This window comes from Canis lupus, chromosome 34 (genome assembly GCF_048164855.1).
Source record: "Canis lupus baileyi chromosome 34, mCanLup2.hap1, whole genome shotgun sequence".
Taxonomy (NCBI): Eukaryota; Metazoa; Chordata; class Mammalia; order Carnivora; family Canidae; genus Canis; species Canis lupus.
Genome location: NC_132871.1, coordinates 14,306,425 through 14,334,092, shown reverse-complemented (window position 1 = coordinate 14,334,092; position 27,668 = coordinate 14,306,425). Strand labels below are relative to the sequence as shown.

Below are 27,668 nucleotides of genomic sequence, written 5' to 3'. Positions count from 1 at the left end.
TGATTCTCTATTTATTTAGTTCCTAAAATATACAAATAGGATAAGATAATTTTTAAAAAGATATATTTATTCACGAGAGATAGAGCACACATGCACATAGGGGAAGGGCAGAGGGAGAGAGTCTCTGTGGGGCTCGATCCCACGACCCATGACATCATGACTTGAGCTGAAACCAAGAATCTGACACCAAACCGACTGAGCCACCCAGGTGCCCCTAGGTCAAATAATTTTAAGGCCTTTTCTGGATCCCAAATCTAAAAAGTTCTCTTATGGCTCATAAATAAGCTCGCCTTGATGTTTCCTTTAGGTTAAGGATGTAACATTGGCCTAACACACAGTAGAAACCCAAACCAACCTGACAAAAGAGGGTTAGGACCCTTTTTGGTGAGTCAGAGGGAGAGCAAGGACTGGATACACTATGGCAGACTCAGAATTAAGAATAATGAAGCATAGGAGCTCCTTGTCAAGGTGTTTTGCAAGATTTCCCACACCAGCAGGTTTAGAACAAGAACCAAGGCCCAACATGTTTTTCCTTCTATAGACCTTTGTAAACCTTCTAAACTCTATTCCCTAAGTCAGCAGGATCTAAGTCACAGTTCAGGATCTAAGGATGGCTTTTTAAAAAAGATTTTATGTATTTATTCATTAGAGACACGAGAGAGAGCTGGAGGCAGAGACACAGGCAGAGGGAGAAGCAGGCTCCCCGCAGGGAGCCTGATGTGGAGCTCGATCCCAGGACTCCAGAATCACACCCTGGGCCAAAGGCAGGTGCTAAACTGCTGAGCCACCCGGGGATCCCCAAGGATGGGTTTTACTTTTTCAAATGGTTGAGAAACATAAACATATGAATAGTACTTTGTTATACCTGACAATTATTATTATTATTTTTAAAAGATTTTATTTATTTGAGAGAGAGTGAGAAAGAGCAATCACGAGCAGGTGTGGGGAGGAGCAGAGGGAGAAGCAGACTCCCCACCAGGCAGGGAGTCTGACAGGGGACTCGATCCCAGGACCCCAGGATCATGACTTTAGCAGAAGGCAGATGCCCAACCAGCTGAGCCACCCAGGCACCTAACATGTGACAATTATGTCAACTTCAAATTTCAGTGCCCATCAGTATAGTTTTATTGTAACATAGGCTCATTAATTTATATAGTATCGGTGGCTACTTTCGTGCTATCGCGGTAGAGTTCGGTTGATGTGACTGACACAGTGAGGTTTACAAGTATTTACTTTCTGGCCCCTCACAGAAATTTGCATACCCCTCCCTAATCCCAACCTGTAATTTGCATTTTATGTTTCTGCAAAGAATGACCCCAGTCAACAAACACTTCTGAATCACCCACTCATACACCGTTTCTGATTTACATTTGGTTCATTTTTTAGGCTCTCTTAGGTTTCCAGTGACTTCTGCTCCAATACTTTCCTTTATGTGAAAACTCAGTCTCTACTCTGACACCTTAAATTAGGCATCTCAATATCTGTTCTGTAAAATTTTAAGAGCTGTAGCAGGTGCTCTTCTGTGATCCACCCCTCTTCAGATCTAGCTGAAAGCCCCATCAGATTTAGAAAAAGTCCCTGGCTTTTTCTACGGACTTCCTCACATTCAACACGCCATGCATCCTTTGGCTTTGTATTTCCAAGGCTTTCCTACTTAACAGCAATTGTTGAGTGTGGCAGTAAGGAGATGTGATTTTTATTTTATTTTATTTTTTTAACCAGGGAATAGTCTGCTTAGCAGTCACTAGAGCAATTTTAAATTTGCAGTTTTGTTCCTTCATGGTTTTTGGTGGTCTTCATTTCCCACTTTTCAAAGACATAGGCTAAAGTCTGAATGAACTAGGGAAGGAGTTAATTCAACAGCTAAAATGACAAAAAAGGGATGCCTGGGTGGCTCAGTGGTTGAGTGTCTGCCTTTGGCTCGGTGGCAATCCCAGGGTTCTGGGACCGAGTCCCATATGGGGCTCCTTGCATGGAGCCTGCTTCTTCCTCTGCCTGTATCTCTGCCTCTCTCTGTCTCTCATGAATAAATAAATAAAATCTCTAAATAATAAAATAAAGTAAATAATAAATAAAGTAAAAAAATAAAGTAAAAAAATAAAGTAAAAAATAAAGTAAATAAGTAAATAAAATAAAATACATAATAAAATAAAGTCTCTCATGAATAAATAAATAAAATCTTAAAAAAATGGAAAATAACAAAACAAAATGGTGGTTCTTCCCCTATTTCTATGGAAATCTCTGGAATTTTTAAAGGTATATATTAGCTGCACGTTCTAAAATGATGATCCCCAGGGTTTAATTTATATAGGTATGATTGAGTGGTAATACTAGAGGTCCCTGCCACTGAAGGAAGCCTTTATACCACTGTACACAGCTCCCCTCACCCTCCACCCCTGCCCCAACACCAAGATGATCTCCTGGAGGCAGAAGACAGGAAGCGGGGAGGGGCTGGGGGGAGGTCATGAGGCCACAGTCTTTACTGGGCTTTCTGGGGAGAGGCAAGTTAAGACAGAGAAAACAGTTAAGGATTGGCAAGTTTGAATAATTCCATTGGGCCTTGGGGCACAGGGCAGCAGAGATAGGGGCCCAGGTTTTGTGAGTTAGATTAGGAGCTAGTTGGGGATACAGATCTGGGGATTGGTTGGTTTGCATATGAAAGGTGTGCTTTTTGGCAAGCTGGTATTATCTTTAGGAATTAGTAACCCTTGGAAGGGGGAGTCGCTCTGAGTCTGTGAGACCCCCAAACACCAGAGTATTGAGAATACAGGAAGTAAAATACAGTTGATATAATTGATCCCGTGATGAATGGATGCCAAAAGACAAATACAGAGTCTAAGAAAACACAGAATACTATAAAGTAGCAAATTAATTGAATTTATGTATTTAATGGGATAATGACTTTTAACATTAAAAAAGAAATCTTGCATTTTGAATTAGTTTAGAAATTATGGTAAAAGGCATAGATAATACTCATAATAAAATTTAAAACCTGTATAAAAGTTTATAATGTGAAAATCAAAAAGATTTTTCACTCCTATTTTGAATCCCATTTTTCAATTAATCACTATTAATGTCTTTCTAGTAGCTTTCCTTTGCATGCATATTCATCTCACTTTGAGTGAAAGCAGCGTTCTTACCGGTCTGTACGGCCCTATTACCCCTGGACTTGGACTCCTGCTTACTCCCCCTCCTTCCCTGCCCACCAGCCAGGGCCTCAAGGCAGGCTCCAGCCTCAGAGCCTTCACTTCCTCCAGATAGAAGCCTTTCTCCCTTACCTCCTTCCATTCTTTAGTTAAATACACCTCCAGGAGGTCACCTGGGCCTGACAGTGGTTTCAAAAATCATACCTAATCCACACTTCAATTCCCCTCCCCTGGTTTATTTTGATCCCTAGCACTCTTTACACGGTACCCATAACTTATGCTTAGCTCTCTTGTTTATTAACCATCTCCCCCACTGGAATGTAAATAGGTAGGAATTTTTGTGTAGCACCTGAGACACAGAAACACTTAATAAATATTTCTTGAATGAGTGAATGGACGGATGGATGAATATCAAGCACAACTATACAGTTCATATTTACTTGCATAATTCTTTTTAACAAGTGGAATTGTATCATATGTACCATATCCAACTTGTTTTTCTTTCCCCAGATGGAATTTTGAACATTTTTCCATGTTAGCATAACTGGATGCAGTTCATTTCTTTGAATAGCAGCATAATATTCCAGGGTATAGATCAAAAGAGAACTTATTTCACCATTTACTGATGGTCATTGGGATGTTGAGATTTCTCAGTTTCCAATAAATCAAGGATTAGGGTGCACGCCTAATCCAGTGTGTAGAACAGGTTCCAGAATTGACTAGGAGACTTCTTTTTCTGGCTTTCTTGTGCTGTGATTTATATTTTTCTTTAATCCTGGCTACTCAGTTAACCTTTTCGTAAAAGGTATGGGATGAAGTGTTGGCGGAGATGGGTGCTGGGACCATCACATGTACTCACAATAAATCTCCATTAAAAATCAGTTGATAGAGCTGAGAGACCTCTGTAGAGGTGGACGCCAGGCATGATGGGGAGGGTCCTTCAATTTCCTTTGTCCCGAGTCACCCCATTTATCCACACCTGCATCTGGTCTTGTACACCCCTTGCTGACTAGTCCATTCGTCTACCATGTGCCTTCAAAATTAATACCTGGCACTCCATGTGCTGGCTAATTTATCTTCTCAGTAATCATATCTCTCTTCTATTTTCTATCGTTTAAAGCCAGTCTTCTCCTTTAGAGCCCAGTCACATGGTCTTTTTCCCCATTGAAATCTGCCCAATCCGTGACACCTTCCATACAAAAGTTCAAGCTTCATCTCTCAGCGATGCTTGATGATCTGGCCTTCATCTTGCCTTTCATTTCCGCCCTGGCCCTGGACCAGTCCATCTGTTCCTTCCCCGCATCTCTGCTGCTTTAATCTGTTCCTGCCTCTGATCTGTGCTTGTTACACCTGCAAGCCCAGCCCATGTAATATGCTCTTCCTTCCTAACCTTCAGGAATCTCATCTGCTTCCCTGAGTGATTCCAGCCTTTCAGCCTTTCCAGCCTTCCCCAAGGAATTCCGCAGGTTGCTCGAGCTGTGTTCTCTTGGGGACTGGAGGTTTATTTTCCATAATCTATGCATCTCAGCCCTTTTGAATGTCCCCAGTTTGGCTTAATGAGGGCACTATGGGAACATACCTGGCCTTCCATTGTGGAGGGGTCACCAGCATCACTAGGTGGGCACAGGAATGAGAGGAACCTCCATCAGGGCTGCCAAGCCTGGTGTCACTGAGTTCCTGGAGCCCTCAGCGACTCTCTGGCACCAGTGAGGAAGTGGTCACAATTTTTAGGAGGGAGGGGCAATTGGGTTTGGGAAAATACTGTTGGATTATAGAAGATATTTATATCTACAAGAAGTTCATTTTTTTAGTGTTGCTGTTTGTTTCCTGAGTTGGTTGGCCTCTTGATGCTAGTAGCTCTGAGCCTTCTTTCCAGAAAAATTCACAAATACACATAATTTCAAATGAACTTCCAAGATGTGCATGGATCCCCTGGAACCCAGCAAAGATTCCATGGCCCCCAGGTTAGAGCCCACCTCCCCAGAGCATGTTTCACGTTTGTCCTCTGCTGTTGGTTTCCGCCACCTACCTGTCCACTGAATGTGGCTGGAAGGCATTTCTTTCTTTCTTTTAAAAATATTTTACTTATTTATTCATGAGAGAGACACACACAGAGAGAGGCAGAGACACAGGCAGAAGGAGAAGCAGGCTCCAGGCAGGGAGCTCGACGTGGGACTCGATCCTGGGACTCCAGGATCACACCCTGGGCTGGAGGCAGGCGCTTAACCGCTGGGCCACCTGGGCTGCCCTGGAAAGCATTTCTTGATGAGATACTGCAATAGACACAAAATGACTCTGATGGTATTTTATGCTTTTCTTCTTTAATATTTTAAGCTTTTTTTTTTAATTTTTTTTAAAATTTTTATTTATTTATGATAGTCAGAGAGAGAGAGAGGCAGAGACACAGGCAGAGGGAGAAGCAGGCTCCATGCACCGGGAGCCCGATGTGGGATTCGATCCCGGGTCTCCAGGATCGCGCCCTGGGCCAAAGGCAGGCGCCAAACCGCTGCGCCACCCAGGGATCCCAATATTTTAAGCTTTTAAGAAGATTTTATTTATTTATTTGAGAGAGAGAGAGAGAGAGAGAGAGAGAGAGCAAGTGAGCACAATCAGGGGGAGCAGCAGAGGGAGAAGGAGAAGCAGACTCTTCAGTGAGCAAGGAGTGAGACATAGGGCTACATCCTAAGGCCCTGGGATCATGACCTGAGCTGAAGGCAGATGCTTAATTGACTGAGCCACCTAGACACCCTTCTTTTTAAAAAAAATTTTTTTGTTAAATTTTATTTATTTATTCATGAGACACACACACACAGAGGCAGAGACACATGCAGAGGGAGAAGCAGGCTCCGTGCAGGGAGCCCGATGTGGGACTCAATCCTGGGTCTCCAGGATCACGACCTGAGCCCAAGGCAGATGCTTAACTGCTGAGCCACCCAGGTGTCCCTTTTTAAAAAATTTTTAAAGCAACTTTTGCAGGGGCGCTTCGGGGGCTCAGTTGGTTAAGCATGGGACTCTTGATTTTGGCTCAGGATTGTGAGTTTGAGTTCCGTATTGGGCTCTGTGCTGTGCATGGAACCTGCTTCATATTCTCTCTCTCCCTCTCCTGTTCCACCCTCATCCCACTCATGCTCCCACAAGCACATGCTCTTTCTCTCTCTCAAAAACAAGCCAACAAAAAATAAAGCAAGTTTTGCCTCTCTTTGGAAATGTTCCATATTATGACTTAAAGAATTAGGTAGGGCTCCCCCCCCATCATGCATAAGTTTCAGACTACAGTAGTGCCCCCTTATCCATGGTTTCACTGTAGTTTGTTACCTGCAGTTTTATTGTTGTTATTCATCTCCTACTGTGCCTAATTTATAAATTAAACTTCATCATGGTAGGTAGGTAGTGTAGGAAAAAACATAGTATGTATAGGGCTTGGCACTATCTGCAGTTTCAGGCGTCTACAGAGTGGGGGGTTTGGAGCACATCCCCCCAAGTAAGGGGGGGCCCCTGCACATGGCTCTGTCTTGTACCTGACTTATTTGTATTGTGGAGTAGGGCAATTGGAATTTTCCTCTGAATCTTTCTTCTGAATCTTTTTTTTAAAGATTTTATTTATTTATTCATGAGAGGGGCAGAGACACAGGCAGAGGGAGGGGCAGGCTCCCTGTGGGGAGCCCCAAGTGGGACTTGATCCCAGGACCCCAGGATCATACCCTGAGCCAAAGGCAGATGCTCAGCCTCTGAGCCACCCGGGTGTCCCTCCATCGAGTTATACTAGGGATTCTTCGATACTGATTCTTTGCCTCCTTCCCCACACAACTCAATTTAGATCTGCTGGGTTCAATAGGAAGAAAGAGAATATTACAGCAGTGGAATAACCAGGTCTTAAAAGCATGGATGCCCAGGAGCGGGATGATCTGAGTTATTGAACTCAAAGATCTCAAGCTGGTGTCTCAAAAGCCAGAGAAACCAGCTGCTATATTTTGTTTTGCCCTCCTAGCAATTCCAAAAGTAAAATCACCTTGATCTCAATAAGAGATGTTTTCTTAATCTTGGTTATACCAGCCCTCTGAAAGTGAAATGTCAGTTGCTTACCCCAAGGCAATAGAGTTTAGGATTTAGTTTCCCCATCTGTAAAATGGGTAAAATAGCTACCTCAAAGAACCAAAGGAGCTTATGACTATAAGGACTAAGTGACTTAGCTTGGGGATCCCTGGGTGGCTCAGTGGTTGAGCATCTGCCTTCGGCCCAGGGCGTGATCCTGGAGTCCTGAGATCGAGTCCCACGTCGGGCTCCCTGCATGGAGCCTGCTTCTCCCTCTGTCTGTGTCTCTGCCTCTCTCTCGGTGTCTCTCATGAATAAATAAATAAAATCTTAAAAAGAAATAAATGACTTAGCTTGATTGCTATAGATTCTGAACAAATTGTACATCTGATTATTAATAACGATGACTACCTTAGGAAGTGCTTGGGGAGGTGGCTAGAAGCATGGGGATGGGGATGGGGATCCATGGGGATGGGGTAGGGACAGGACGGGGCTGAGAGATGCTGAGTCGGTGTGTGGCTAAGGTTAGACCTCCTCGCCGGCCGAGCCACATGAAGCAGGACAGCAGAATTCAGTCCAGGAGGTTGCAGAACGGCGGCTGGGGTTACTGGCACCCAGCTCGGAGAAGCCAGCGCCCCGGGTCCCAGCACAGTGGCACCTGCGGTTTCCACGGCTGCTCCTTGCGGGCGGAAGGGAAGGCCTCCTTCCTGTGGACTTTCTCACCCTCAGGCCTCCAGTGCTCCCACCGCTGCCTTCTTCCGCTGCCCACTCCTTGGGTTTCACAGGCAATTCCAGACACAGGAATGCTTTTGATGGGATGGCGTCCTCCGCAGTTCTGGAAGGTGGGCCTGAGGGCCATGGTCATGTCTTGGATGTCTGGAACTCATTTTCATTAGCAACTGGGACGCTTTGATGCCTGGGCTCCCTTGGGCTTCCATGAGCTGACCACCCTGGCCTGGCTCAGTATCGACCCCTCATTGACTTGGGCTGTGTTGTCCGTAGGAGGGGAAAGGGTGAGAGCCTGTGAGGGGCACGGGGCGGGCATACCCTGCCTTCTGACTTGAGAGTGCAGGCCATGGGGCTCAGCTGTATTATCAAGGAGCTCAGTCAGGCTGCTACCAGAGCTGGAGAGTCTGGGGGTAGAGCTGAGGCTGGACTAGGGACAGCAGGCTAGAACTTTCAGTGTTGGCACGAGCTCAGAGGTTAGAACTGCAGATCCTGGGTTCAAATCTCAGCTCTGCTATTTCTAACCTATGTGGCCTTGGGTTACAAGGCCTCAGTCTCAGTTTTCTCATCTGTAAAGGGGGGATAATAATAGTACCTAGTTCAGAGGATTGCTGTAAAGATTAAACATATGTGTATATGTGTGTGTGTGTTAGCTTGTATGTGCTAGCTACGATTACTAGTATCAGTGTACGGCCACGGCTTGGATTGCTGAGCTGGGCATTAGGAGTAGGTGCTGGTCAGGGCTGGGGACTGGAATGAAGCTAAATAGGCAGTGAGACATGGATTGAGGACAAACATTACAACAGCTGGGATTAGGGTTGGCTCTAGAATATAGCATGAGCCAGCCATTTGCTGGAGACTTTCACTGAGGGGTGCAAGGAGCAGGAGCAGAAGTGGGGTGGGGTGAACAAAGGCAGCCTCCTTCCTGCCCCCAATCCAAGAGCATATGTACTCTTGCCTCTCCCCCTCCTAAACAGGGTGCCATGGAGGGAGCTAGGAAGGGGGGGAGGAAGGTTCTAGGTTACTCAGACTTGGGCTGGGGTGGTTTGGCAGTAGAGCTGGTGCAAAGGTTGGTAGAAGGGGAAATATAACTGCTGTTGTCAACCACCTGTCAGGTCTCCTCCCCATAATGGCTCTCTGAGGGGTATAGTCTTGGATCTGTAGAGTGGTGGAAACGACACCAATCTTCTCCTACGGCTGCTCTGACAGCACCAGAGCTTGGATGAAGGCCTGTTGGAGGATGCGGTTCTCTAGGGCACCCCTCCTTGTCCAGGTGGCACATCAGGTCCAGATACCGAGGTCCTGATGCCCTTGCACCTGCTGATGTAGTCCTCTGTATTTGTGTCCATGGTCCTCATCACCTGGAGGCAGCTAGTGGAAGAGTTTCATTCTGAAAAGGAGGAGAGGCCTACAGGATGGAGGACGTGTGGGACCAGAGAAGGCCAGTGTCTCCCCGCAAGCTCTGAAATGGCTTCCAGTCTCAATCTGCTTTGAAGCAAGCAGAAAGGACAAAAAAAGAATCTGCTCAATCGCAGCCGAGTGGGTGTACCAAGGAAAGACCCAGAGTCACCAGCATCATTGTCTGGGGCAGGAGCAGAAGGAATTCTTTTTGTATCATTTCAATGCTCTTTTTGTTTCTTAGGCTGATTAGGACAAACACACAGTTACTATCTGTATGCTGCCAGCCTGAGAATGTGCACGTTAGCCAAGGGGGTGAGCTCCTGGCGTTCCCAGAGCTGCAGAAACTGCCCTAGCTGCAAGTGGTGCTGCTGTGCTGGACCCCTTGGGGCATCAGCGCTGCCCTCCACCCTCCAAAGCCTGGAATCCCAGGGGTGGCATGACTGGACATGCTACACCTCCTGTGTGTGTTTAACAGAGGCAAAAGAATGTCCTTACACTGTGGCTTAGGGGGCAGAAAGGAAACTTCTTTGAGAGGTAACCACCCTGATGTTATTAAGACTTACATTATTACATTAGGATTATTTTAAGTGGTCTGTAAGAAGAGTAAAATTAAAGGAAGTGAGCACACGAGGGGTTGCTGGGCTCCAGTTGTGAAAATCAGAACGGGGAAACATCAGAGACTTCTCATTAGAACCAGGAATGGATTATAGAACACCCACCACTACCACGATCATTTCATGTCTCTCCCCGTTTGCAGCTAGTGCAATTAAAGATGAAACAGAAACAAGATTTAGATCATTGGATAGGCAAAGACAAAATTTTATTATTTGCAGATGATAATGATTTTATACTTAGCCTGCTAAGAGAATCAAACAAAATGAACCCCAACTCGTGGATTTAATAAGAGAGTTTAGCGTGTTGGCTGCAAGCAGGATAGATATACTCAAATCAGAAGCTATCCCGCATACCAGCATTGGTGGGCTCTGAAATATAATGGGAGGGAGAGAAAGTAGAGATAGTCTGTTTTTAGAAACAAAGCTCACAAAATATTCAGGAATGACCTTAATGAGATGTGCTGTGGGATCTATGTCAAGATCCCACATAAAGAAAATCCCTGTTAAAAAAAAAATCTGCTGAGATTTTATAAAAAAAAAAAAAAAGAAAGAAAAAAGATATGAATTAATGGGGAACCATACCAGGCTTTTTTTCTTTTTTTTGTCTTCTGATTACAAACATTATAGATATCTTCCTTCTTTACTTATTGCATTTGCGTTATGAGTTACATGGACTGGAGTTTAAATCATGAAAAACACAGATATCTTCCATCTTTTTTTAAATAAATATTTTATTTATTTATTCATGAGATACACAGAGAGAGAGAGGCAAAGACATAGGCAGAGAGAGAAGCAGGCTTCATGCAAGGAGACCGATGCCCGACTCGATCCTGGGACTCCAGGATCATGCTCTGGGCCAAAGGCAGGCGCTCGACTGCTGAACCACCCAGGGATCCCTTTGGTTCCCATCTTTATGGAATTTCCATTTGAATGGAAGAGATAGAGGATAAAAGAATAAACAAAACAAATTACTTGCACAAATACAGCTCACAATAAATATTCAAGAGAAGTGGTCTTTACCTTGACTTCTGTGGGAACTCTCCCCAGCAGACTGCTATTTAGTTCTCTAAAGCACCTAAACTTGTCGTTCCTACAAATACACTGACTGCGGCAAATTTGTTAAATAAGCAATGAATGATCAATCTAATTTAATTAGGAAAATATGTAAACGGTACCACTAAATCACCTGGGCTCTCAGTTATGGAAGTCAAGGGTTTCCTGCAGACTACGTTTTTTCCTTTAAAAGGGAATCTTTTTCTTTTTACTTTGTTTAAATGCATTCTTGCAAAAGTCATGCAAAAGACAGGAGGGTTTGGTTTGGCCTGTGTCCCCTCAAGGTAGGACAGGCCCATTTCTGGGCTTTGTTGCTAGCCACATTTAAACTCTAGAGTTGGGCGGCTGGGTGGTTCAGTGGTTAAGCATCTGCCTTTGGCTCAGGTCGTGATCCCGTGGTCCTGGGATCGAGTCCCGCATCCAGCGCCCCCCAGGCTGCCTGCTTCTCCCTCTACCTGTGTCTCTGCCGCTCTCTCTGTCTCTCATGAATAAATAAATAAAACCTTAAAAAAAAACCTTAATCCTCCGTAGTTAATCATAAAAATGCAATGGATTCTTCTTGACTGAACTATCACAGTTTTGCAGACCCCTGCTTGGCTTGAATGGTCAACCAGGGAAGGATGTAGTTGGAATGTTTTTGCATCCTTACCTATTATAAAAGTGAACAGGATAGAAAATGCCATTGAAGCATAAGGGTGTTGAGCTGAGTGTGGGGATGAATCAGTCTCCAGGACATCATTTTCTAACATGTTTTTTCTTCTGCATTTATTACCGATTTCTTAAACTTTTCATCTTCTTTATCCTCCCCTGGTCACACCCTGGATGAAAGTTTATGGATTTCCTCTACAGTTTCTGCCCTATATTCCATCATCTTCTTTCCTTTTGCCCTGTCAGAATTTTCCAAGGGGGCCTATAGCTAACAGACAACTTCCAGCTTTGGAGAATAAAGGAAGTGGATAACCATATTCCGCACAGAGTGTCCTCCTTTGATGGTCTTTATGTAGCATGCTACGGACATATGGATTTAATTCTTCTTCTGAGGCTTCACCAGTTGCCAACTGACACATTTGTTTTCAGAAGGAAGGTAAGTATAGGCCAGGTGTGCTGGTGGGCTAGGTCTTAAAAAATGTTTCCGGTTTGCTGGGAGAAGAGCTAAGCGTGCAACTTCACTGTGAGAGCATCCAAGAATTTGAGGACTGTTCTCAAGGAGGAGGACTCACCACCCTCGGCTTTGCCTCCTGGGCTGTGGCAATAGATGCGTTCCAGGAAGGGGGGACTTGGATGATAAACTGTTAGAGTTTCAGGGGAACTTTTAAATGCGTTCTTTCCAACCATTCCCTTTCACTCATGAAGAAACCGAAACCCTAAGAGGTGGAAGGACTTTCCAAGGGGAGTCTCGTGTTTTCAGCCCCGTGGTGTTCCCAAGACATTTGGCATCTGCTAGAAACTTCAGAAGCCACCCCTAGAATCCACCAGTGGTCTGGGCAGAGGGCTCTGGGAGTGCCCCCCTCTTGCTCTACAGCAATGAGGAAGTCATATGGTATCTCTTTCTTTAGAGACTGGGAGAACGATTCATCTTTAAGTCCCAAAAAGACAGTGACAGATTCTTCAAGCTGCACACATCCATGCGAAAATGACAAACATGTGAGGTGCCGAAGCAGAAAAGTACTCCCAGTGGTACGTACAGCTGTGAGGAGGAAAGCCCTGCACGCTTTCGGGCAGTGGAAACAATGCTTTGCTTGGAACAGGTGTGTATTCAACCTCAAGTGCTTCCGGAGGGTCAGAGTAGAAGACATTTAAAACAAAAGATAATTTACAAAGACATGGGGAATGCTTTACGGTCCAGGATCATGCAGGGAATGAGAAAACCATTGAGACCATATTCAAGTCTCCACCTCCTACATTTTTCTACAGGAAAATTGGAGGATAATGTAATTTACACCTACCCATCCTTCACCTAGATTTACCGGTTGTTAACACTTGAACGTTGTAGATGTTGTGACACTCTAGCATGCCTCTTTCGAGAATCGTGACATTTCCCCTGTGTAGCCATAATACCATGATCACACTTAAGAAAATTAACAATAACTATTATTTATAGCTTGTATTTAACTTCCCCACAAATGTCTTTTTATGAGTATTTTTTTCAATGTGATATCAATCATGATTCAAGCATTATATTTCATTACTATGTAATTGGTCTTTATAGAATAGTTGCCCACTGGGACCCTTGAGTGGCTCAGTAGTTGAGCATCTGCCTTTGGCTCAGGTCATGATCCCGGGGTCCTAGGTTGGAGTCCCACATCAGGCTCCCTGCAGGGAGTCTGCTTCTCCCTGTGTCTCTGCCTCTCTCTGTGTCTCTCATGAATAAATAAATAAAATCTTAAAAAAAAAAAAGAAAAGAATAGTTGCCCACCTCCCTTTCTCATGACACTGGGGTTTTGAAGAGACCAGGTCAGTTGTGTAGAATGTGTCATACTCTGTATCAATCAGATTGTTTCCTCCTTGGAGAGAATTTATTATTTATGTATTTATTTATGTATTTATTTATGTATTTATTTATTTATTTACTTAAAGATTTTATTTATTCATGAGAGACACAGAGAGAGAGAGGCAGAGACACAGGCAGAGGGAGAAGCAGGCTCCATGCAGGGAGCCTGACGTGGGACTTGATCCCAAGTCTCCAGGATCAGGCCCTGGGCTAAAGGCGGTGCTAAACTGCTGAGCCACCCGGGCTGCCCTCTTTGGAGAAAATTTAAGGCAAAAAAACTACATATGTGAAATTGTGTGTCTCTTTTTGCATCATACTAATAGGCACATAATGTGTGGTCACTCAGTTATCTTCCTGTTAGTGAGACGTCCCCAGTATCCCTCCATTTCCCCCTTTTTAATAAATCCTCTGTGCAGTGACACTTTGAGTCCATGTGAGTATACTGCTCCTTGTAGTTTTAGTCATTGCTCGAAATGATGATTACATCACAGTTTGCAAAGCAGTCTTTTTTTTTTTTTTTTTTTTTCCAGAGAGAGAGAGAGAGTGAGTGTGTGTGCCTGAGTTGCGGGAGGGGCAGTGGGCGAGGGAGAGGCAGAGAATCTCAAGCAGACTCCTCATCAGGTATGGTGCTGACTCGGGGTTCAATCCCATGACCCAGAGATGGCAACCTGAACAAAAACTGAGTCCAATGCCCAACCAACAGGTCAGCCAGGTGCCCCAGAGAGAGAAAATCTTAAGCAGACTCCAGCACGCCCAGCATGGAGTCTGAGGTGGAGCTCTATCACATGACCCTGAGATCATGACCTAAGCTGAAATCAGGAGTTGGCCACTTAACCAAATGAGCCACCCAGGCACCCAGCAAAGAGGTCATTTTTTAATCCTGTATCACTCCTTCCATATTTACTAGTTGACATTCCTCTGTAAGGAAAATTTCTTTCTTTCTCTTGAGTATCATCGTGGACCACATTATTTTTCAAGAACATTTCATTGTGTTATAATCCATTATCATCATTACTCCATTATTCTATTTGCTGCTCAAGTTGCACCACACTTGGGTAGCAGGAGCCCTTTCAGGGTGCCCCCTACAGACTTTTGGCATGTCTTGGTTAGTCTTTGAGCATTGCCTTGCTTTCTGGTGCAACAAAATGTTGCAGGCTCACTTGTGTTTTCCCTACTCCAGACTTGGAGTCAGGATTTTATCAAAAGATCCTTATGGGGAATGACATTTATAAGCTGTGGCCCAAGTACTAGATATGCTCATTGCTGCTGAGCATACACATAAAATGAAAATAAGATCAACTTACAACAGATTTTAGTTACATTTCTTTTTTAAGATTTTATTTGTTTATTTGGGAGAGAGAGAGAGTGAGAGAGAGCACAAGCAGTGGAAGGGGCAGTGAGAGAGGGAGAAGAAGACTCAGTGCTGAACAGGAATGCAGGGCTGGATCCCAGGACCCCAAGATCATGACCTGAGCTGAAGGCAGACACTTAACCGACTGAGCCACCCAGGTGCCCCTAGTTACATTTCTTTCGAAGGTATGTAAATAATCCACTTCCTTGACCTTAAAATTAGATAAATCAAGAATGGATAACCAGGGTCAATAATAAGAATAATCGAAGAAGCCCCAAGCATTTGAAGAAAACAAAATGAAACCAAAACAACAACTGAATGCTTTTGAGAGAAACTGTATTAGTTTCCTGTGAATGCTATAACAAAGTACTACAAACTTGCTGGCTTAGAAGAGAAATTTATTGTTTCATATTGTCTGGAAGATAGAAATGTCAAATGCAAGTGCACTCCTGACACCTGTAGTGGAGAAAGCTTCCTTGCCTCTTCTGGCTTCTGGTATTTATTGACAATCCTTGCTGCTCCTTGGCTTCTAAATGCACCACTCCAATCTGCCTCCATTGTTGGGCAGCTGTCTTTTTCCTCTGTGTCTGTCTTTGTGACTTTTCTCTCTTATGAGGCCATCACTCATACTGTATTGAGGATCCAAACTACTCCAAATGACCTTGCCTTAAAGCTTGATTTCACTTGCTGAGACCCTATTTCCAGGTAAGGTCACTTTCACGGGTACCAAGGGTTAGGATGTCAACATATCCTTTTGAGAGATCCAGTCCAACCCATAATAAACACCATAGTCCAAGAGGTAAACATTAAAAAGAGTGTTTAGCTAGAGTATGGAAACATCAGTTTTATAGGAAAAATTTATAGGACATCATCTCTGTAAATTTTGACAAATGCTTTCCTTAGGACTCCAAATTGAATGAAAAAATTCAGTACATAAGACAACCTACAGTATTTATTTTAAGCAGTTTTATGTACTTGTTAGAAAAGGATGAAAGAGAGAGAAGAAAGAGAAATGGAAAACAATGAGAGACATATGCAAAAGAGAAAGCTCTCTCTGAACACCAGGAGATAAGAGATTGAGGGGCTGCCAAAGAGGGGGACCATGGTGGGGGGATTTACAGGAAGAAAGCAGGGAGTGATTGTCATCTGCAGGAGAGAAAGATCATTGCCTTCTGTTCATTTAGCTGGATTCAAGCTGTGTGATCACACAGTCCATTCTGACTCTTTACTTGCAACCACATTTTTAACTTATGCTTCTTTATTGAGAAAACTGAATACTAATCTGTTTTACTCCTTGGCGTGGAGGGGGTGGGGACTGCATGAAGTGTGTATCTTTGGCATGACTACCCTGGGGCTGAGGTGCGTCTTAACAGAAGTGGGGAGTCCATGAGAAACACCAAGATTGGAGTTTGGGGTGGCCAGATTTGAGCCTGGGTGAGGCCAGTGCCTAGGTCACTAAATCCAAAGGATCAGCCTTAACTAGGCATGGTTGTGACCTGAGGAGCCAGTCCAAAGTCCAGTCCCCAAATTCGGTGGTTGTAGTGGGAACCACAGCTGGTAGCCAGGAAGGTGTAAATAGCCGATACATCAGAGTATGATAAGAGCATGGGCGGGGGTGCAACCCTCTGTGACCAAAGAAGGTGTGCGCCCAGGGCTGACACAAGGAAGGTTTAACTCCATGTGTCTTCTTCTGGGACCTCTTGTTTCCTGGCTCATTAGCATTGGTCTGAGGGAAGCTGATGGAATGGTGCCTCTAGGATGTGCTGGCACAATAGCCTCAGTGTGTGTAGGACACTGGCCTCCCCTAAGTCTCTTTCAGCAGAATCCAGGTCCTGAACACAAGGCCCTGACTCTTCTGATCTTGGTGTTCATTTACTTTCTGGTTTGGCTTAGAAGTCCAGATTTCTCTAAGAAGCTCAGTGAACAGATACATGTACCTGCCACTGTTAGAGACCCTGGAGATAAGTGAGGAACAAGACAGACGAGGGCCATGTGCTCCTGGGGCAGAGCCGAGGCTTACACTGGCCACATTCAGGCCTCATGGGCACAGCTTTGCACAAGGGCACGTTCACCTGTGTTGTTGCTCTGCTTTTTCTATTTCATTTATTTTATTTATTTATTTTTTTAGGTGCAAGTTTCTAATAGTTACTGCTTAAAATAATAGCTACAGACTAACCCCAGACACAGTCATTTGCTTTTGTGACCATTTACCATAAAGAAATAACAGTTATGATAATTATATACATATATAATTGCATACATACGTATAAAAAGATTAATTTATTATTTTAGAGAGAGAGAGAGAGAATCTCAAGCAGACTCCCCTCTGAGTGCAGAACCCGACTTGAGGCTCAATCTCACGACCCTGAGACCATGACCTGAGTCAGAATCAAGAGTTCCATGCTTAACCGAGTGAACCACCCAGGCGCCCCACGTGAGTAATATATTTTTAACATTATTCTGTAACAGAAATTTTCCTTGGCATCACTTGTTATGCCATCCAAAAGGTCAGTTTTACTCATTGTTTTCTCTTTTAGTGAAGAAGAATTGTTAAAATGTTATTTCAACATAGTATATTTCAAAAAGATTTTATTCATTTGAGAGAGAGAGAGAGAGAGAGGGCAGAGGGAGAAGCAGACTCTCTGCTGAGTAGGAAGCCCGACTTGGGGCTCGATCCCAGGACCCCAGGATCATGACCTGAGCTGAAGGTAGATGTTGAACTGACTGAGCCACCCAGGTGCACCAACAACATATGACTGTTTTTAACTGGGCTTTAAAACAGTGCTCCTGGGAGCCCTATGATTCTGCCCATGTACCCCAGAGGTTTGCTTATATACTATGCAGATTTTTTAAAAAATTGAAGTTCACATAAGAAAATCATTTCAAAGTGAACGATCCAGTAACATTTAGTACATTCAAAATGTTGTGTAACCATCAACTCTGTCTAGTTCCGAATCATTATCATTACCCCAAAAGGAAACCCTATACTTCCTTTCCCCCTCGCCCTAGCAACCACCAGTCTGCATTCTGTCTCTACGGATTTACATAGTCTGGATGTTTCATATAAATGAAATCATACAATATGTGACCTTTTGTGTCTGGCTTCTTTCTCTCATCATTTTAAAGAAGGTTTTACTTATTTACTTGAGAGAGAAAGAGAGAGCATGATTGGGGAGGAAGGGCAGAGGGAGAGGGAGAAGCAACCTCCTCGCTGAGCAGGGAGCCTGATGTGAGGCTTGATCCCAGGACCCTGAGACCATGACCTGAGCTGAAGGCAAGACACTCAATGGACTGAGCCACCTGGGTGACCCTCACTCAGCATTTTTTTGAAGGTCATCCACTTTATAGCATATATCACGATTTCATTCCTTTTTGTGGCTGCATAGTATTCCTTTATATGTATGTATCACAGTTCACTTATCCATTCACTCACTGATGGACATTTGAAGGTGTTCCCCACCTTTTGGCTGTTGTGACCAGTGCTGGTATGGACCTGCCTCTACACATGCACGTGTATCTGAGTACTTGCTTTCAGCTCTTTTTGGTCTGTTGCTTTGTTTTAAATCATTAAGACAACAGAAAACTCTGCCTAACCCAGGTTCTCGAGCCATCAGCCTTTGGGTCCACCATCTACCACTGCTAATTGGGTGAATCTCTAGCCCTTTTACCTGGGCCGGTTTCTGGCTCCAGTTTACTCTCATCTAGGAGATGAAGTGGGCTGGGGGAATCTGGATAGCACTTTTACATCTACACATGTAGTTTCTGAGAAGATTCATTTGATTATTTGTTTAGTCCCTGAAGAAAAATTTTTTGAGCATCTATTCTGTGAAAGACACTGTGCTAGAACACCCAGGAAGAGGTCTAAATCATGATCCTGCCCATCAGTGTGTTTTTTTTTTTAAGGTTTTATTTATTTAGTCATGAGACACACACACAGACAGAGAGAGAGAGAGAGAGAGAGAGAGGTAGAGACACAGGCATAAGGAGAAGCAGGCTCCATGCAGGGAGCCTGACACAGGACTCGATCCCAGGTCTCTAGGAGCAGGCCCTGGGCTGAAGGTGCCACTAAATTGATGAGCCACCTGGGCTGTCCTCCCCATCAGTGTTATGCTAACCAGGTGATTAAGATAATAACCCACAGGCAAAGAACTCTACAATGAGGCACTTGACAAGTACAGGCCAAGTACAGAGAGAGAGAGAGCCCTTCTGCTGGGGTGACCAGGGAGGCTTTCACTGAGTGTATTACTTGAAATGAACCTGCTTTGAACCTGTGTTAATAGGTTAGACGTAGGGGGAAGACATTTTTCAGAGTGAAGTTGTGGCAGGAGGAAATTCAGCGAGGAGATGGGATTGGCTGGAGCAAAGATGAATGTACGGCAGGAAGGTGTGAGAAGGCTGACAGAGGCTCTGGTTCAAAAGGACTGGGAGTTTGTACTTTATCCTGAACCAAAACAGAATCTGGTAGGAGGCAGTCTAATAATTGGACATGAATCTTTATTTCATTTCATCTTATGGCTGTGATGATCTTTAGCGGTGATGCATGGTCACAGTTTAGAAGAGCTGCTCTTGCCAAATCCTCAGAACCTTCAGCTGTGTAGTCACTTATTTTCGGCTTCTCTGATCCTTACTGCAATTCTTTCTGAGGACCTACCCAGAAGGTAAATTATAAGTCTGTGCTAGAGTGTGTTCTGTGGAACATCACATCTGTGAATAGGATTTCATGGTCAAACAAACAAACAAACAAACAAACAAACAAAAAAAGATGTTATTTATTTATTTGAGAGAGAGAGTGAGCACAAGCAGGGAGAACAGCAGAGGGAGAGGAAGAAGCAGGCTCCCTGCTGAGCAGGGAACCCAACACAGGGCTCTATCCCAGGACCCTGAGATCATGACCTGAACTGAAGGCAGACAGTCAGCCAACTGAGCCCCCAGGTGCCCCTTTGGTCAAACAAATTTGAGAATCATTGCATAGTGCATCTTGCTCTAGGAGGTTCACACTGCACATTAGCAAGTGAAAGGCTTTACAAAATCCTGCAGAAGGAAGCCGGTTTAATTTGTTTCATCCAGCATTTTCTAAATTCACCTGCTGCAGTGGGTGGCATGGTGCATTCCTTGCCCCCGCCCCTACGTCTGCATCAAATCCCTGGAAACTATGGATCTTATCTTATGTGGAAAAAGAGACTTTGCAGGTGTAATTAAGTTATGGATCATGAGGTGAGATCACCCTGAATTCTCCAAGTGGGCTCTGAATCCAATGACAAGTGTCTATGCAAGAGAGGAAAATTTTTTTTTTTTTAAGAGAGGAAAATTTAAGGGACACCTCGTTGGTTCAGCAGTTGAGCATCTGCTTGTGGCTCAGGTCATGATCCCGGGGTCCCAGGATCGAGTCCCACATCAGGCTCCCTGCAGGGGAACCTGCTTCTCCTTCTGCCTGTGTCTCTGCCTCTCTCTCTCTGTGCTCTCATGAATAAGTAAATAAGATCTTTAAAAAAAGTATTTAAAAAAAAAGAGAGGAAAATTTGAGATAGATGGAAGAAAAGAGACACAGAACAGAGACGATGCGGAGACGAGGCAGAGACTGGAGTGATATGTGCACAAGCCTAGGACGCTAAGGAGCCAGCTGCTACCGGAAGCCTGAGAAGGATTTTCCCCTAGAACCTCTCGCAGTGAGAACTGTGGATGCGCTTTAGGCTACAACTTTCAGAGTCCCCTGCATGGGACTTGATTTCAGAACAGGGCGATCACGTTGGCTTGTGGGCGGTGGCCGAGGTGCAGGCAGCGGCAGCATCTCAGTGCAGCTGGCAGGTGCCTGATGGTGGCGGAGGTGGCACGATGCTGCTGGTGCCTTCTTGTTCTCCGGCCAGTCCCCTGCTGTGGCTTTGGAATCCTTCCTGGAGGTTCAGCCTGGAGTTGGTTTCTTGCCACCCCCCGACTTCAGTGGTTCTGGAAGTTAGACGGTACTGTCACAAATACCTTCCTGCTTCAGCAGCCAGATCCTGTTCTGCGCGGCTACACTCCTCCCGACGACCTCCTGATGCAAGTGTTGGGTGTATATGTAAATAAGTAGTGATTAAAAAGCAATACAGCGAATGAATATATTGATGACATCACAAATCTTTCCTTTGCTCTAGCAAAAATTCGAAAAAAAACAAACAAACCCTGAATTGGGTAGATCACTTGGTTAAGCCTCTGCCTTTGGCTCAGGTGGTGACCCCAGGATCCTGGGATGGAGCTCCACATCGGCTCCCTGCAGGGAGCCTGCTTCTCCCCCTCCCTCTTCCCCCTGCTCATGCTCTGTCTCCCTCTCTCTCAAATAAATAGATAAAATCTTTAACCTTCCCCCCAAATTCATATAATTATGGCTTGTGACTAAAAATGTCCAAGAATAATGCTGTACACGGTTTAAAAAGATGCTGCACATAAATAAAAGTGTGTTAGATACTATAAGAATGCTTCTTGGGGTGACCGAGATACTGCAAGACTCAAAGTATGAGTTAATTTTTTTATTTTTATTTTTAGATTTTTAAATTTATTTATTCATGAGAGACAGAGAGAGAGAGAAAAAGAGGCAGAGACACAGGCAGAGGGAGAAGCAGGCTCCATGCAGGGAGCCTGATGTGGGACTTGATCCTGGATCTCCAGGATTACGCCCTGGGCCGAAGGCAGGCACTAAACCGCTGAGCCACCCCGGCTGCCCCAAAGTACTAGTTTAAATAAAATTTCTTCATAAAATGGGACAGTGGGGGAAAAAAGCAATATTATAAAATCAACTTACTATTTTACATGTGTGATTTAAACTTTTATGTGTGATTAAATGAGTGAGTTAAATCCTATACACAGACATTTGACTCTCTTGTCTGTTGCCAAAACATTTATCATTTTCAAGTTGGCTAGAAAAACCTCCCAGAATCCTCAACTTTGTTTTTTGAGGTGTTTCCCCCTTGTATATATATTCAGAGTTACCCGATATTCAAATTAAATGGTTATGAATATGGCCTGAAACTAATGTGCAAGGGGTGACCGTTGAGAAATGCTGGCCTACTGGATCAAGGCTCTGCATAGTATATGGCGATTCGCTGTTCCATCCACTACTTAAAATGACAGATAAAATTGGCATGTCCGTGCTGCTGTCATGACACAGACTCTTTCTTCTGATTTCTTTCTGATTCCTGCCATCTCCACGGTTTCTGCCTTTTCGCCTCCTCCTAGTACAGATGAGTAAGATCTGGCCTCTGACCCGAGAGCTTGCAGGGTCCAGTAAAGGAGATGATGTGCGGATCTGATTCACCGCGGAGGGAATCGCACAGTGAGCAAGGGGACACCTTCACTTACGCAGTGGCTGACTTCAGGAAGCAGGTGGCATTTCGGTTGAGCTATCCAGAGGTTTTTTTTTTTTTTTTTAAAGGTTTTATGTATTTATTCATGAAAGACACACACACACACACACACACACACACACACACACACACACAGGCAGAGACAGAGGGAGAAGAAGGCTCCATGCAGGGAGCCCGACGTGGGACTCGATCCCGGGTCTCCAGGATCACACCCTGGGCCGAAGGCGGCACTAAACCGCTGAGCCACCCGGGCTGCCCAAGAGTTTTTCTTTTTCTAAATAATATTTGTTTATTTATTCATGAGAGACACCGAGAGAGAGGCAGAGACACAGGCAGAGGGAGAAGCAGGCTCCATGCAGGGAGCCCGATGCGGGGCTCGGTCCCAGGACCCCAGGATCAGGCCCTGAGCTGAAGGCAGATGCCCAACCCCTGAGCCCCCGGGTGCCCCTCTCCAGAGACCTTACTGGATCACTAGAGTGATGAAAACTGACAGTTTCTTCCTCCGACTTCATCCATCACCAGTTGTCTGGAATTCTAAATCCCCCCACCCCCCACCCCCCAGGTCTGAAATCACAACTTCGCTGCAAGTTGATGCTCGCCGACAGTGGGGGTGACGTGCCAGCCTAAGAAGGGCTTGTGCCGCTTGGCGACGCTGTCTTGGCAAACAGGTGGACTCCCTGCACCTGCACCTGCACCTGCACCTCCACCTGCACCTGCGAAGGGCGCGCGCGTCCCCCCCACCCCCCCACCCCCGCCCGCCTCGCGGCCTCAGGGGGCAGGGGTCTGCGGCGGGGTCGGCGCACCGGCCGCGGGGTGGCCGTCGGGCGCAGTTTCCCCGCGCTCCGCTGGGTCGCACTGTGGCCCCGCGGATGCGCGCCCGGGCCGGGCAGGGGCGCTCGGGAGCGGCGGCGGCGGCGGCGGCGGGCGCTCCCCCAGGCCCAGCGCAGCCCAGGTGAGCGCCGGCGCGCGGGCCCCTGCGCAGGGCAGCAGACGGGGGTCGTGCAGGGGGCAGGGGGCCGGTGGTGGCCCTGCCAGGACACAGGGTATCTCCTTTATTTATTATTTTTTTTAAGATTTTATTTATTTATTCGAGAGAGAGAGAGAGAGAGAGAGAGAGAGAGAGAGGCAGAGACACAGGCAGAGGGAGAAGCAGGCTCCATGCAGGAGCCCGACATGGGACTCGATCCCAGGGCCCCAGGATCACGACCTGAACCAAACAAAGGCAGACACTCAACCAACTCAGGCCTATCAACATTTTTAATTTTACAGACCTTGCCAGTTAAGGGTACAACCAAATCATACTCTCCTCAGTGACTACTCCGCATCTCCCACCTTGTTAACAATAGGTATGTTGAGCTTTTAAAATATTTGCAATGGGCAGCCCAGGTGGCTCAGCAGTTAGTGCCGCCTTCAGCCCAGGGTGTGATCCTGGAGACCCGGGATGGAGTCCCACGTCCCACGTCGGCTCCCTGCATGCAGCCTGCTGCTCTCTGCTTGTGTCTCTGCCTCTCTCTCTCTCTCTCTGTGTCTCTCATGAATAAATAAAGAAATCTTAAAAAAAATATATTCGCAATGTGAAAGATTACCATGTCAATGTTTTAGCTTGCATCTTTTTTTTTTTTTTTTTTTAAAGATTTTATCCATTTATTTGACGGAGAGAGAGAGAGTGTGAGAGAGCACAAGCAGGGAGAGCCGCAGAGGGAGAGGGAGAAGCAAATGCAGGCTGGATCCCAGGACTCTGGGATCATAACCCAGGCTGAAGGCAGTCACTTAACTGCCCACCCAGGTGCCCTACATCTTTTTTTTTTTTTTAAGATTTTATTTGTTTATTCGAGAGAGAATATGAGTGGTGGAGAGGGGGAAAGGGAGAGAAAGAGAGAGAGAAGCAGGTTCCTGCTGACCAGGAAGGCCCATGTGGGACTCCATCCCAGGACCTGGAGGTCATGACCTGAGTGGAAGGCAGATGCTTAGCTGCCTGAGTCACTGGGGCACCCTTAATTCACATCTTTTAAATTTGGAGTGAGGCTTATTCTTTTTCATGTGAATAAAGCTATTCGAATTTAATGACCAGATGGTTCATGTCCTTTGCCCACTCCTATCAGAATGTTGGACTTTTTCCTATGGATGCAAATGCTTTTTATATATTAAAGAAATCAGATCATTGGCTATCATATTGATTAAGTCTTTGGCTTCATTTACAGTATTTACCATCGGTAAATTTTAATATTTATAGAGTAAAATTTGTCAGTCTTTTACTTTATAGCTGCTGGGTTTTCAGAGACCTTCTTGACTCAACTATTGCAACCAGATGCTCCCAAGTTTTAATTTGGCCATCTCTCCAAAGAGATTCCTGGTACCACAAACAGCTTACTCTATGCTAGAATAGAAGGAAGGGAATATTCTTTTATTCCGGGGGGAAAATATATGATTTGGAGTCAAGCAAAAGTTTGTCTTTTAAAAAATAACATTTCCTCCCTGTTGACAAAGATTATATATTTTCATTTTAGGAAATTTGGAAATGTATAATGATATAAAGAAGGAAATAAAAGTCATCTGTAATTCCACCATTAGAGATAAACAATGATACATATATATGTACATATATATATGATATGTTTATACTGTCTATATTTTTAACTTACTTTAAAAATATAGCAATATTCTATAGGAGTTTTCTCAGGGTAAATATTCTTTTTTAAAAAATATTTTTATTTTATTTATTTATTCATGAGAGAGACAGAAACATAGGCAGAGGGAGAATCAGGCTCCCTACAGGGAGTCTGATGTGGGACTCAATCCCGGGACCCTGGGATCACACCCTGAGCCAAAGGCAGACACTCAACCGCTGAGCCACCCAGGTGCCCCAAGGGGACATATTCTTCTAAATGTGATCTTAATTGGTGATTCATTTTTATTGTGCAAGTTACTTAATGAGTTTAACCCAAGTTGTAAGATATTTAGGTAGTTTCTAATCTTCACTGTCATAAACAGCAGTGATAATATGCATGCCTCTGTTTTTCTTCTACTTTAGCCAATTTCGTACACATACGATGCATTGCAAAGAAAGGAGAATATGAATTTCACTTCAGGATGCAGCTTCCTTGGTCCCTGTTTTTTGCACATGATCAGTTGATCTCCTTTGATGTATCTTGGGGTAAGTATTCATGCTTTTTGCACGTAATGGAAAAAAATAAGTCAACAATTCAGTTCCTTAACATTTTCACACTGTAGAGCTTGCCTATAGACTAAAAATAAAAATTTTCCTTTTTAAATATATAAAATCTCTGAAGCTCAGGGTGAGAAACTATAAACAGTATTATTTGTATGTCGTGAGAGAAGGTCAGAGGCCATGTAGTACAATCCCTTCATTTACAGGTGAAGAAATTGAGGCTCAGAGATCTTATGTGCCCTGATCAGGACTCACACCTCAGTCCCATGAAGTGGCATAGGCTTTTATTAGCTGTGATTGCAGAATTTCTGAGCAGGGCACACTTCTGGGGAATCCTGGCTGTGCCACATGCCTGGCCTCAGAGGAAATCTCTGTATACAGGGTTCTTGCCTTCTCCTCCTAGGTCTACCATTTGCACTGAAAAGTTTCGTTTATGGATTTCCTTTCTTGTTTACCATTTTCCTGCCACAAAGAGTTTAACTTATTTTACACTGGGGTTTTCCTGTGATCCTCATCAGGCTTTTATTTTACTTCTCACTGAGAAAGCAGAATCTTTTTTAAAGTTTTTATTTATTTATTCATGAGAGACACAGAGAGGGAGGCAGAGACATAGGCAGAGGGAGAAGCAGGCTCCATGCAGAGAGCCCGATGTAGGACTCAATCCCAGGACCCCAGGATCATGACCCGAGCCAAAGGCAAATGTTTAACTGCTGAGCCACCCAGGTGCCCTGAGAAAGCAGAATTGTTGTGAACTCTCTTCATAAGGGCTTTCATTTACACTACCAAATAGTGCTTAAGGCAAACAGTATGAAAGCTTTGGAGTCCTCTACCTAATTGATTTGAAGATAAGTAGAATAAAAAACACTGACTTGGATCCTGCACACCTTCTACATACATCAGTTGTTGAGTTTCTTTTAGGACAAGAAATCAGCAAGATTAGTCTGATCGAGCTCGGCTTTTGGGAAATTGAGGAATTCGAAGTTGGTTTATTTTGGTCCCTGCGGTCCCCTGGACTAAGACATCTTCAGACAGAAGCCATCTCCCTTCTCCTTTCCTTAGCAGATGTTGCAGATAGCTTTCTCCTTTGCTTTTGACATAGAATGAAGTTTTTTTTTTAAAGATCTGGGAAATTATTTTTGCTCTGGAGTTGACTTCTGATGAATTGTATGACCTTGGGAGAAATTCCATATAGAGAACTCCTTGTACCTCTTTTTCCTGAAGAATAAATAGGATATCCTACCTAACAATGACATTCAGAATATTAGAATATAAACTTGAATTTTGGATTTTGAATGTGGCAGATAGTCACGGTCACGGACTGGCTTGTTAAACCTTCACTGAGAAAATGATGATATTAATTAGCTAGGACCCTTTAGAGTGCAAGGGAGAAAGGTAAGAAAATCCAGCCTAAGCCGCAAGGAGGAATTTATTGATTCATATAAATGTGAAGTCCAAGCAGAGATCATTGTGACTTCAGATGTTGCTGGATCCATGAACTGAAGTGATGCCTTCACTCTATTTTCAGCTCTGTTTACCTCTGCCTGGCTTTATTCAAGCCTTTATGGTCTTTACAGCTCAAGATCCAAGAGTAAGAGAGGCAACATATCTGTTTTAGTACCTATGGGTCAAATCTTTTTTTTTTTTTTTTTAATGATTTGTCATTTGATTCTTTTTTATTTTTTTGAGGTTTTATTTATTTATTCATGAGACACACAGAGAGAGAGAGAGAGAGAGAGAGAGAGAGAGAGAGGCAGAGACACAGGCAGAGGGAGAAGCAGGTTCCACGCAGGGAGCCTGACACAGGACTGGATCCCATGTCTCCAGGATCACGCCCTGGGCTGAAGGCGGCGCTAAACCATTGACCCACGGGGGCTGCCCCCACATGTCAAATCTTAGAGAAGATACTGATGGTCCAGCTTAAGACACTTGTCTATCCCTGAACAAATAGTTGTGGCTGGAAGAATGGGGTACCCTGATAGGCCAGCCAGGATTGCGAGCTCCTCTTTTTAGCAGGAGGACAACTGGGGCAACATGATAGACAACCTCACCATGATCCCATGAGGTCAGGTGAGAGCTGTTCCAAAGAGCAAAAGGGTGATAAACGGGCCAAACTAACTCTAAAAAACCTTTGGATGAAGTGTGAGTGTATTAGCTATAGATTTGTTTGGTGTTTAGACATATTTATGTCTCTCACCATAAATGTATTAAACATACGCTCACATTTCATTAGATTTCACTATGGAGCTTAAGCTCCATTAAACAAGACAAAAAATAAAATAAACTCCATTAAACAGAAGCAGCACCATAATAAGCCTGGCAAAGACACAGTATTTATACAGAAATGTGTA

At 44.4% G+C, this 27,668-nt stretch overlaps 1 long non-coding RNA gene across 2 annotated transcripts in view; it reads left to right on the top strand.

Moving 5' to 3' along the window:
- LOC140624197 (uncharacterized) overlaps positions 1-27,668 on the top strand; it is a 153,155-nt gene that overhangs the window by 18,720 nt on the left and 106,767 nt on the right. For both annotated transcript variants that reach the window (XR_012023711.1, XR_012023710.1), the window contains exons 3-7: positions 11,867-12,056; positions 12,529-12,720; positions 13,996-14,084; positions 17,107-17,248; positions 25,183-25,305. This is a non-coding gene — a long non-coding RNA (uncharacterized lncRNA). The remainder of the gene's footprint in view (positions 1-11,866; positions 12,057-12,528; positions 12,721-13,995; positions 14,085-17,106; positions 17,249-25,182; positions 25,306-27,668) is intronic.